This window comes from Mesocricetus auratus, unplaced genomic scaffold, assembly GCF_017639785.1.
Source record: "Mesocricetus auratus isolate SY011 unplaced genomic scaffold, BCM_Maur_2.0 Super-Scaffold_100676, whole genome shotgun sequence".
Classification (NCBI taxonomy): Eukaryota; Metazoa; Chordata; class Mammalia; order Rodentia; family Cricetidae; genus Mesocricetus; species Mesocricetus auratus.
This window is the reverse complement of record NW_024429266.1, coordinates 158,497,015-158,509,471: the sequence shown is the minus strand read 5'-3', so window position 1 is coordinate 158,509,471 and position 12,457 is coordinate 158,497,015.

Here is a 12,457-nt window from a genome sequence, read left to right as displayed (position 1 = left end):
ATAACTGTTTTAATCCAGAGAGAGAAGAAATCTAGGGAACTGTACATCCAAGTCCTGAAAAATATTACCAAAGATTACCTAAAACAGTGGGGGGAGGGGAAGAGAGTCTTTCCTTTGAAGTCCGGTTTCTTGAAGGAAATACAGATATTCAGATGGAAGATTATGTGTATTTTCCCCCCTTTAATAAACTGAAACCAAAGGCATGGAGACTCTAGGAAGTAGGCTCCCCCATGAACATCCTTTCTCCTACTTGAAGCAGACTGCTAGGGTCATCCAGGGTCGGAAACCCTGGTCCTGCTTCCCTATCCTCTTACACTCCACTTAATTTCTGTCAAATAGCATTTAGCTGTCAGGCTTTTAGAGTCACTTATGAACAAGCTGTCTTGAAAATATTTCTTCTAATTGGTGTATTACATATAAGCAAATAATATGAGTCATTTTCTGTGTGTCTTAGGGATATTTAGACATTTATTTGAGGATTTCATACAATGTGTTTTGATCATGTTTCTCCTACCACAACCTCCTCTGAGGCCCACCCCCCCTTCTCTACCCATCCAGTTTCATAGCCCACCTGCCTCTTAAACACATGTAGACCAATTTGTGCTGCTCATATGTTCTTGTATGTGTGGCCTTCCACTAGAGCATGGCCAACGTATCAGTAGCTATACTCTTAAAACTGCTGTCTCTCCCAGCAGCTGTCAATTGCCAATAGCTCCTCACCAGGAGTGTGACTTCATACTTACTCCCGTCCGCTTGCAGGGATTTCATCTGACTTGGCTCTCGGGTATATTTCATGAATGTTGAAGTCCATGTGTGAAATGGATGTCCAGCTATTCTGGTAGATATAATGTTCAAACGTAGATTGACAGTTTGAGTGAGTTACCAGCTGATACCTTAATTTTTTATTAGTTCTTTAAGTGTTTTATACAATAAGATTTAATCATACTTGCCCTCTCCTTCCCAACTCTTCTAAGATTCACTTGCCTACCTTACTTGGGTAATCTTGTGTCCTTTAAAATATATCAAGACCAGTTTGTGCTACCTAAATATTCTTGGTGGTGTGGCCTTCCACTGGGGTGTGGTCTGCTTACCAAGGACTATAATCGTAGAAGAAAACTTTCTTTCTCCCAGAAGCTATCAATTGCCAATAGCTCCATGTCTAGTGGTGAACTTTGTGCCCACCTCCCCTTCTGTGCTAGGATGTGGTCTGTTTTGGGATTGCATCAGTCTTGTCCTCACAGTCACAGCCATGTGAGGTCATGTGTGCAGCAGCCCTGCTGTGTCTGGAAGACACTTTTTCTCCCTAGTTATTCAGCACCTCTGGCTCCTAAACTCTTTCCAATCCTCCCACTGTGGTCTCTGAGCCTCGGGAAGGAGGTGAAGTATAGTGTGTTTTTTTTAATTCAATAAAACATGGAACACTTTTTTAGATATAGAAAAATAGACATCTAGGTAAAACAATGGTGAAGTGATAGAAATTAATCTTTCCATATTTTAGTCAACAGTCTGTAAATTTTTCCTGAGAGGAGTTTCCAGTTGGATCAATAATGCAGGAACAGGTATGTGTTGAGTTATCTGATGCTCCTTTGGTGTAGTGTAGAACAGCAGCTTACAGTCACCACAGAAGCCACCAGTCTGATTAGGGTACTTTATTTATTTGTAACCATCTCCGTGGTGGGCATGATGTTATTCCCTCGAAGTAAGTTCCTCCAGGGAAGATTTCAGAGAGCTAGAATTTGGAGCCATCATTTAAAAACTGTGCCCACATCTAAGTTGGCTTCCTTCTCTAGACCCAATTTAAAATTCTTTTTAACCCATAAAACATACTCAGCTACTGGATTTTGTCTCATGTGACTGTTTTGGACTGTCCACAACGTGTGTGTGTGTGTGTGTGTGTGTGTGTGTGTGTGTGTGTGTGTGTGTGTTCTCTGTCTTGCATCCAGGCAGCCCCCCCTCAAAGTTGTCTTCTCTCTCCAGACCAGAATCATGGTGACAGAAGGGATGTGCAAACGAAGGAAATCAGACTGTCTGCTCACCTTTCCTTTGACAGAAGTGATGTCACCTAAAGTGACATCTAACCACAGCTCCGTGCCCTCATTTGAGGCCAGTTTGGGATATGTAGCCCTGTCACCATGTGTCACTGCAAACATGAGGCAGAATTTACATTTAGCCCTTTATATAGATATAAACCATCCCAAGACTGGTCTGTAATATGTAGAATTGTTGTGACTAGGGATATCATGGTGACAAGCTCCTGATTCTTGTGTCAAGAGGCTGGAGGTGAGCTTAGGAAAAGCCTAAATGATAGGGTACCTGGACACCTGTAAACAGGAGCTGGGCCAGCAATGCAGGCCTAATTTGAGTCTGGCCTCGTGGGCATCTGGTCACCCACTTTGCCTCGAGGCTGTGTAAGCTCCTTTCCTACTGAGACATCTCAGAAGCCTTAAATAAAGGGGACTGGCACTTACTGAGAAGCTACCAGTGCCAAGAACAGTTAGATGCCCATATTCCTTCAAAGTGGGATCAGATGTGCTGACCCAAGTTCACCTGCCAAGTTCCTATGAGAAAAGTGCCAAAACTGGGATTCCATGCAGGCCTTGCAGTCTCTCGCTTCTGCATGCAGTCTCACCTCGTGCTCTGAGGCCTCAACATGCCAGATGCAAGAGATGGAAGGGAGCCTTGATTGCCAGGTTCATCTCCTGCCGGGGTGCAATGTAATTGCAAGGATAAGAAAGGAGCCTACGATCAGCTGATGTCACACTTGTTCTTGGCAGAACTTTTGGGGACATGTGGGGGTAGAGCAGAGGAGGGGGAAGTGGCGGCTTAGGTGCGAGAGACCTTCTGTAATCCCACATGTCCTCCTGTTTGAACACGAGGACATTCCTGGTCCTAAATATTACTGGCCTCTGAGATACAGTGCTGGTCTTTGCTGTGCATGCCGGAGACACAGTTACACCAGTCGCTTTTCCTTCTACCCCTGACCTGAGAATCTGGCTGGAGACTTTCTTGTCATCCAGGGCTCTGGGTCTGATGTCTCTCGTGGTCTGACAGGTAAATTAGCAAAGCCCTTTGACACTTGTCTTATTGCCTGCTGTTTGTCAATGCTGTCAATCTCTCAGGTTTAAAAGACACTGAGCATTCCTTGTTTTGTGCTCCTAATGGTGCCTTCTCTGGATCCTCTGTCTCTATTTCTGCCTCTGTCTTTGTTCTTACAGAGAAAAAATTCAAGAATGGATATGTAGCTTTACATGACTGTTTCTCTAATCCCAATAGGTGTCAAAGATGTCAAACGGGAATCAACCATTAGCATGCTTTAGATGCCTTCATTAGCTCTTTCTATTGGGCCAGGGTCTCGGAGTGTCCAGACTGGCCTCAAACTCACTGTGGAGCAGAGGGGCTTCTGCTAGGATCATAGGTGTGCAACACTAGCCTGTTTATTCTGTGCTAGAGACTGAACCCAGGGCTGGCTTCTTGTACCCTAGGCAAGCATCCCTTCATTAGCTCTTGTATGAAGAAAAAAAGTGAAGAAAAACTCTTATTTGTCTTATTTTTAGAAAATTCATATTCTTCTTCGTTTCTCTCCCTCCTCCCCCTTCTTCTCCCTTTCTCACTAATTTAATATTGAAGGGGCCCAGTGCTCTGCAGCTCCTGTCACAAAGCCTGCTATAAATCTTAGGGCAGCTCCAGACACAGTGAATTCTGCAGCTCTCCTCTTTGTCCAAGTGCTCCTCCTTTTGTCGGGGGATGGGCTGACTGGAGCTGTCTCATTGAGAAATAGACCAGCCCTGTGTGCACAGCTCCTAGACACCCATTGTCTCAGCTCCTCTGGGACAGGCTCGGCTTTGATTCTCACTATTAGAAGTGCCAGCTAGCCTTTGTCCCTTGCTTTTCTCCTTGAGACTGTAGCTTTTATGAAACCGTTTTCACTGAGCTGTGCTGGACTGTCGATGAAGGGGAATGCTTTCCTGTAATCAGGTTCTTGAGAGGTTTCCAATGCCAATGTCAGAGATGAAGAGGAAATTCTTACTTGGTCTTGGTGAGGGTGGTGTTGGGGGTGGTGAATGGGGGTAGAATTTTAAAGAAGAATAAGTACTATTTTATCTGTGTGTGGTCCTGAGGATAGAATCCAGGGCCTGCCACATGCTAGGCAAGTACTTCACCATGAAGACACATCCTCAGCTCCATGGGAAGAAGTAATCAATTTGTTTGTGTTTTATTCAACCTAAAAGAAATTTAGACAACAAAGTCTCATTCCAGGTGTGGTGCTGTGGGCTACCTATGACAGAGCTCCCATTCTCAGAAGAGTGTTTGCTGTGGTAAGGGAGACAGACAGTAGACTCGTGTTTAAGCAAGAAAGCAGACATAGCACACAGATGTGAATTAGGGAGTAAGTACCGAGGACACTGGCAGACACTTACACACCGCATGAAAACACAATGGGTGGTGGGTAGTGACTGATCCTCTTTCTGGAGTTGTACATCGGCGGCGGAGAGCAGGCAGTAATGTCATGGAGGGACACTTTCCAGAGGCAGGAGCATCAAGGCAATAGCTTGGGAGGTCATCAGATTTGGTTGTGGGAGACAGAAGTATATGCTGCCCTGACAGGCAGAAGCCTCTCTGTGACATGCAGAATCCAGGTGTTTCTGACAAAGGGAAGGACCATTGCTAAGGTCCCACAGGAAGCACGAGAGAGGGTGACACATGCTATAACCAGTGCTTCAAACTTTAGGAAACACATGACGCATGGATTTTTAAAGGTTTTATTAAGGTAAAACTTGAATATCACTTGTATCTGTTAATTTTCCTCGTGAATGTGATCCTAATAAGTGACAAGAAGCAACTTAAGTAGGGAAGGGGTTGTTTGGGCTCACAGTTTAAGGTGGCACAGATCCCCATGGCAGCAAAGGCATGGCTGCAGGAGGGGTAAGCACCTGGTTACATGGCGTCAGCAATAAGGAAGCTCCGAGAGAGAGAGAGAGAGAGAGAGAGAGAGAGAGAGAGAGAGAGAGAGAGAGAGAGAGAGAGAGAGAACAAAAAGTTGGTGGGGCTCTACACCTTAAGATATGCCCCCAGTGACTCTTCCCCAGCAAGGATCCACCTAGAGTAGAGGTTCCAGAACCTTCACAACAGTGAAGGGGACCAAATGTTCAAACACACTCGCCTCTCCAGGACATTTTGTATTTAAACTGCAATACTGTTCCATTTAAAGTGATCCCCACATACGACACAGTTCAGTGGCTTTCAGTATGTTTATATGATGACAGACGTCCCAATAAGCCCATCTTAAAATACAATATTAACTTAACAATCTGCTTCTTGAAAACTTTCTCCTTAGACATTTGGAACAAACTCAAATATTGTCATATCATCAGAGCCAGGTGTAGTGGCACATACCTATAATTTCAGCTCTTAAAAAAGTGAGGAAAAGGGATCCAGAATTCTAGGCCATCTGTGCCACCCGGTGAGACCTGTCTGAAAAACAAAACCAACAAAAATTAGAGCAATTGCCAGCCTCATGGACTGACCACACACACTTGGCTAAATGTAAGTTCTATGAGTTGCTACAAGTTCCTCTCCTAGTCTCGTGTTTGGCTTTTCATTTGTTGCATTAGGACTTGATGTCTTGGGCGTGCATGCCAAGAGGTACTATGAAGCCTAAGATGGTTAAGCTGTGTGTGTTACGCACTAGAGGAGGCTGTAAGTTTTAAACACAGAGCATGAATCAGAGTATTTGGGATAGCCAGCCTCAAGTAGGTGTTGCAAAATCGGCAGTCATGTTCAGGCAGAGGGTTGCCCGTGATTTCTGGATAATTTCAATGTAAATGGTTGATGGGTCAGCATGTTTGGTGTCAGAGGCCTGTATTTCTGTCTACGGTGAAATACTCAATTTTGTGGTTAAAGCAGGTAGAGTACATCAGTACATAATGGTCTGAACCACCAAGTAGTGCCAGGTAATGCTTGCATACTTCTATGCAGAAACCATTGCTATTAAAAGAGTACAGGCTGCAATTCCAGTGGTAGTCACTACCTTTTCTGTGATTTCAGCAGACCACAATAGCAGGATGTGAAGCCACGTTTTCACGGAACTGTTAGATTCTGCAAAAAGAGGTTGCCTCATACCTTACCAATAAATAGCTGTGAGGTTTGAACTGTTGACAAGAAATGGCTATGCTGTATCCAGAAGCAAATGTCTACCCACCGAGAGATGTGAAATAAAATGATCTCAAAAACAAAATCACTTTTAAAAATGAAATATGAATTGACCTACAGGGGTTTAGCACATAGGGGGAAGGGGGTTGTATCATGGGGATTGCGCATCTGAATGGATCCAGAATATTTTTTAGTAGCTCCCAGGTATCCTGCATTGTTGGGGAAGTCCTGTGCATTTGTCAATAAAGCACTGTCTGGCCAATAGGGAATCTAGATAGGTGGGACTAGGAGTCCAGGAGGACTCTGGGAAGGAGAAACACAAGAGAGTCAACATGTAACGCCATGGGGTAGGAAGCCCGGAACTATTCTCTGGTAAGAAACATACTTAGATTAACAATTATGGGGTAATTACTTAAGTCAGAGCTAGCCAGTAAGAAACAAGCAAGGCCAACAGCTTCATAATTAACATAGCCTCCTGTGTGCTTATTTGGGACTGATGAGGCTCTAGAACCAGGCTGGCGGGAAGGCTCCTCTCAAGGAAAAAGCTTCTCTTTACACTGCATTCTGAATAATTATGATATGTGGATATTTCCCATCTTATCTATCCATTTGTCGGTTGAAGGCCATTTGGGCTGCTGGCGTTTTTTTCTTTCTTTTTTATGAGGAATAAATGCTTCTGTGGTTTTGTGGTTTTTGTTCAGGTCTTCTTGTGGACATACACTTTCTTCCTTCATTTAGTGGCTGCATAGAAGTGGGGTTTCTGGGTCCTGAGATGCTAGAGGGTTAACGTTTTCAAAACTCTATGGAAGGGATTTCCAGATTCTACCATCTTGCAATCATACCAGCAATGTGTTAAGGTCCTAGTTCTAGCCACATCCTTCCCAACACTTGATATTGCTTGCCTTTTTAGTGTTCCCATTTAATGCATTAAAATTGTTACCTTGACCTATTGTAATGACTTTTACAGCACTTGGGACACAGAAGCAGATGGATCTCTGTTGAATTCAAGGCTAACCTGGTCAACATAGTTTAGGGTTAACCAGGGCTAAATTGGTGCTCCCTTCTTAGATGAAACAAAACAGGCTGTCATCTCACTGTGATTTGGACTTATGTTTCCCTAAAGATGCTGAACCTTTTTTCACATGTTTAGTAATTTTTATGTTTTATTTAAAGAAATATTTATTCAAATCTGGCAGTTTTTATCATTAAAGCCTGAGGGCTCCTTAGCAGGCTGATTTGTAAATATTCCTCCAGGTTAGGTTTTTTATTTTTTAATTTTACATTCTTTACAATGTTCTCCAAAGCACAAATTTTTTTTTAGTTTGCATGGAGTCTTACTTACACTTTTCTCTATCACTGCTTGAGCTTTTGATGTATTCTCCAAGGAATTGTTGTCTAACTCCATGCCACAAAAATTTGCCACTGCGTTATCTTCTAAGAGTTTTATGCTTCTTTCTTGTAGTTAGAACTGTGACACACCATTTGGTGTTATTGTCTAATTGTACGTCATGAGATGGGGGAGGATCCAACTCTTAATTTTCATATGCCAATCAAGTCATTGTTTGATGTTAATAACCAAGCAAAGGAAAACAAAACATAAATTTCCAGCTAAGCTGCGAAAGTTGAAGCAGGGTCTATATCTCCACGCGGCAATGCGACTGATCAGCTGAGCAGTCCCATGTATCCAATGTGTGTGTTCACTACAGCACTCCTGCGTGGTACCTTGTCCCAGGCCTCCTCCTTCATCTGCATTTCCCAGCTAGCCTCGTGGGAGGCTGACTGGCAGCAAGACTGCAGAGACTCACAGCTACCTCTTTCTTGTCTTGCTCTTCACTTGTTTGTGTCATCAGTCACCATAAAAATCAAAGTTCTCCTACTACACCACCCCAGGAACCCCATGTTTGCAACGAGCTAAGTGAGTGCATCAAGTTGATTTTTAGTTTCCTATCACTCAAAATGTTCCCATATAATAATCTGTCAAGACCTGTTCCGTGAGGAGGATGAAGAGATACTCACACACATACAAGAAAAGAAATAGGGCCAAGGAATGAGGCATAGATAATCGATATGGCTGCCACGATTGTCTGAATAAAGGGAAAAGAAGGTTAACACGAATGTTACTTCCAGCAGATCCAACCTGTAAACAACTAAGCAGAAACCTCGCTGTGCTGTGGTCCTGTCCCATTATTCACGTGTTGTATGAACTAACATTTATTTTTAATTAGTGTATATTAGTTGTGAAAAATAATGGGTTACATTGTAGTGTTTTCACATGGGCTTTTATTTTAAAAATAAATAAATTTTCTCTCATATAAAAATCATTCAGAGCCTCTGATAAGGTCACACAATGGAAAGAAAACCTTCCATATTATTTCTGTTGGTTTTAAAAATAACTGTATGGGTTCATGGTTGGCTAACTTCTTGATTTTTATTTTTAGCAGTTGGCAAAGTGATCCATCATTCTTGTCTACCAGCAGCTTCCAGGTTTCTGCCGTCTTCTTCTCACGAAGTTTCCCAGCATGAAGTTTGGGGAACTGTCCCTTTGATGACCCTTTCACAACACGGTCCATATTTTCCAGCGGGTTTTTTTTCCCATGCATTGGAGGGAAGGCAATTCTACATACAATCAATGTAGAGCTTCCCGCAGTCCAATAAGACAGCTCTCATTCTATCATGTAGTCTTCTTAGACTGAAGTTCTAAATGCTTACTTACCTTAAGAATTATTCTAAGCCGGGCAGTGGTGGCGCACGCCTTTAATCCTAGCACTCGGGAGGCAGAGGCAGGCAGATCTCTGTGAGTTCGAGGCTGGACTGGACTGACAGCCTCCAAAACAATACAGAGAAACCCTGACTCATAAAACCCCCCCAAAAAAAGAATTATTCTAAAACGTGTGATGCCAGGCATGGTAGGCATGGTAGCACATACAATGTAACCCTACTGCTAGGGGATGTGACAGGAGAATCAAGAATTCTAGGCTAGCTTGGGCTATTTAGTGAGACACTGGCTGGAATTTGCCTCAATCCTCAGGGGTATAGCGTTTACCTAGCATGTTTAGGGCATGTGCAGAGCATCTTAATGGCATTGATTCTCAGAATGCAAACACAAACAAAGAACCCTTGTGTCTCTGGTGAGGGTCTTAGCATTCATTGGGTCCTTTCCCACTCAAAAGACCTGCCTATCACTTTCACAGTGACATGGGTTGGACACATAGGGGTTTCCTTTTTGGCCCAGGGGCTTCCTAAGCTAGCTTACCTAGTGACAGAGTCCATCCTTTATGCTTTTAATTGCTGGTACTACCACTCTTTTCATCTTTCTTGAAATGTGCTGTCTTTTATAAAGTAAAATAAATATTTCAAAGGTTCAGAGGAACCTTTACATGTCTCCTATCAAAGGTGTCTCACACATCCAGCTTAAAACTAAACACCCCCAGATTTCTCCCTACAGTGAGCACTGTGGTGTGTATATTCCACTGCCTGCCTGAGGCTCTGCTTTCTCTGTATACTAGAGGGTAGAGCTGGTGTTAGATGGGTACTGTGTTTATAACAATACTAAATGGAGACCCTCCGAAAGCTATTCTTCAGGATTAAGGGAAAAGAACAAGGGTTGCTTTACATTAGAACACACTGTTATTTAGGGTTCTTGTGGGAACTACTTGAGGCCATTTCAGGCATTTGCTCCATATTTTGACAGTTCCTGGGCAAAAGTTATGCCTCTTGCCCTTTATAAACGTCAGGAAATGCTGGTGTAAAGGGTTTCTTTGCTGTTGTTTTAAGCTGGATGTGATAACACATGCCTATCCATGATCAATCGCAGTACTTGGGAGGTTGAGACAGGAAGATGCCAAGTTCATAGCCAGCCTGGGATACACTTTATAAACATGTCTCAAGACAAACAAACACACTAGCAAAAGCTTTGATTCTTGTGCTCCTGGTGGAACCACTCTGTGATAAAGAAGCTTCCAGAAAACAAAACAAACAAACAAAAAACAATCTTCACTGTGTGAAATGTTTGCAGGAAGCTTTGATTTTCAAGATAGACTTTAAATCCATGTCCCACACCAGAATGCCTTAGTTTCCCTGCCTTTCATCTTCAGTGTCCCTCCTCCTTCCTTCCTTCTGTCTTTCTTTCTCTCCCTCTTTCTCCTTTACACTCCCTATTAGTCATCTTCCCAGGCTGTACCTGTGGGAGTATTTTGATCATTAAGTGCCGAGCAGACACACTCCAGATGTCTCCAGGGCTATGGTGGTAATTCCCGGTTTACCCAGATCTATGATATTCTTAGTTAGGGCCACAGGGGAAGCGCTGCTTTCATATAGTGTTTATTTGTTTACGCATCAGCTTGCTCGCCCATTCACTCACTTGTAGTGTTGGGGACTGAAAGTAGGTCCTCATGCAGGATGTTGGGGACTCCTGGGAGGCTTGGCCCTGCCTCAACTGAATGTGTCACGCTTTGTTGACTCCCTATGGGCAGCCTTACCCTTTCTGAGGAGTGCATGCGGGTGGGTTAGGGGAAGTGGAGGGGGGGACAGGAGGAAGGGAGGAGGGGAGGGAGGGAGGAACTGTGGTTGGTATGTAAAATGATTTTTTAAAAGAAAATAGACCCTCACAAATGTGACACAAGTGTTTTGCCACTGAGTCACACCTCCAGCCTCTTTAGAATGTTTTAATATCGTCATACTACCTGCAGCATTTACCCTCCCCCCACCCCCATCCCCTTTCCACCACCTGAGAAATCAAACTAGTCTAAAAAAAATTGTACTTTGGCATTGCAGGAATGTCTTTGAGAAACCTGCATGCAGGAAACAAATGGGTAGATGTTGGTGGTTTCTGAGGTCCAGGTGCTTTGTCTTTTCTTTTTGATTTCTTCAACCAAAGTTTCACCATCCAGCTTCCAAAAGAATGCATTTGTTCAGTCACTGTGACTATGCCATGGTTTCTTTGAAATGCTCTTGTGTGTGTGTGTGTGTGTGTGTGCTTGGATTTTGTTTTGCTGGGTTTTGTTTGTTTGTTTTTTTTGAGAAAGAGATTCACTAAGTACTTAAGGCTGACCTTGAACTCCTGGACAGCCACCTGCCTCTGCCTGCCGGATGCTTGGATTAGAGGTGTGCACTACCAGGCCTGTTGTCAGGATTTTAGGGAAGAAGTTTGCCATGAGAGATCTAGATTAATACAGCTTTAACTTGATATCAAAATGGTCTTTAATTTATTCTAACTCTGAAAATGGACTTTGAAGCCCACATTTGAGAATAATGAGTGAAATGGATTTTTAGCCTCCAGTTAGACAATTTTCCCTTACCCCTGTGAAAAGTTCAAGAATAGGCTCTGAGGGGTCTGCATTTCTGTTGTGTGGAAGACAGGAAGAGACACAGCAAAGAAAGGAGAGGTCATATCTTAACCACTGCTGTTCTGACCGAGCAATTTATTCCTGGAGAAAAGGGCTAACAGTTTTCCACCCACTTCCAACCCTTAATGGGAATATCCTTTGTCTTCTGCTTTGAGTCACACGGCATGGAATCAGGGCATGTAACTACCAATCCCAGTTTGGAAGTCAGATCCCTAACTGCTCTTGCTTCTTTAGAAGAATAATTTTGGAGGGCACTGCCAAAAGTACAAGTTTCATTTCTAATAAAAATAAAGACCCTCTCCCGTGTTCAGCAGTGCAGCCCCCAGTCCTGATAAGACTTACAGTCAATGCAGCGCTCCACTCCTAGTTTGGTCATGCCATGGCCATTAGACCCACACCCACAGCTAGTCACTTTGAGACTTCCTCTTGAAACTTGACTGGTCACCTGAAGTGGAGTTTACAAATGATGTCTTTACATGAAAAACCCTTTCCCAGTGATTAGCATGACTCAAAATGACAAGACACATTCTGACACCTCCCTGCAGACCCAGTCAGCCGTAGGCTGAAGGAAGAAATGTACATCCTGACCAACCCCCAGACTTGCCGGTGAATGTAAATATGATTTCCATAATGGTCTGCATGAGGGTGCCCTCTTGATGAAAGTGCAGGAAGCTGCCTTGGCTGAGCTGAGAAATCGTATTTGCTACTATAAATAATAAACTTGTTTTCTCCGAAAGTAGCCTCTGCGGGGAATACTGATCAGAAAGATTCCCATCATCACCAAGTCTTTAATGTGTTTTGCAGCTGGGTATCTTGAGGGCATCTTTCAACAAACCTATGAACTAGATTTTCTGACTCTGTCCCACGGAGAACTGGGCTACATTGCTATTAATTTGAAGCATGCGCCACAATGAAGCAATTTGGAGAAATTGTAATTGAAACATGGTACTTGACCCTGAGGG